This window comes from Pteropus vampyrus, unplaced genomic scaffold (genome assembly GCF_000151845.1).
Source record: "Pteropus vampyrus isolate Shadow unplaced genomic scaffold, Pvam_2.0 Scaffold152, whole genome shotgun sequence".
NCBI classification, from domain to species: Eukaryota; Metazoa; Chordata; class Mammalia; order Chiroptera; family Pteropodidae; genus Pteropus; species Pteropus vampyrus.
The window spans coordinates 3470680-3471222 of NW_011888933.1; the positions used below are offsets into that span (position 1 = coordinate 3470680).

The 543-nt window shown below is 35.4% G+C and overlaps 1 protein-coding gene across 1 annotated transcript in view; it reads right to left on the reverse strand.

The window, feature by feature from the left end:
- The window catches only part of PARD3B (par-3 family cell polarity regulator beta), a 948153-nt gene that overhangs the window by 284093 nt on the left and 663517 nt on the right, over positions 1-543 (reverse strand). The gene's annotated exons all lie outside the window — the stretch shown is intronic.

Genomic DNA, 543 nt, shown 5'->3' on the forward strand with positions numbered 1-543 from the left:
TGGATTGGAAGAATCAACATAGTTAAAATGACCTTATTACCTAAAGCATTATACAGATTTAATGCAATCCCCATCAAAATCCCATTGGCATGTTTTAAAGAAATAGAATAAAAAATCATGAGATTTGCATGGAAGCACAAAAGACCCCCAAATTGCCAAAGCCATCCTGAGAAATAAGAACGAGGCTGGAGGTATCACTCTGCCTGACTTCAAGTTATACTACAAAGCAACAATAATCAAAATGGCATGGTATTGGCAAAAAAAAACAAAAAAAAACAAAAAAAAACAGACACATGGACCAGTGGTACAGAATCGAGAGTCCAGAAGCAAACCCATATCTATATGGGCAAATAATTTTTGACAAAAGAGCCAAAAACATAGGGTGGAGAAAGGAAAGCCTCTTCAATAAATGGTGCTGGGAAAACTGGAAAGCCACCTGCAAAAAATATGAAACTAGATTTTTGTCTATCACCACACACCAAAATTAACTCAAAATGGATTAAGGACCTGAAGATAAGACCTGAAACAATAAAATGCATAGAA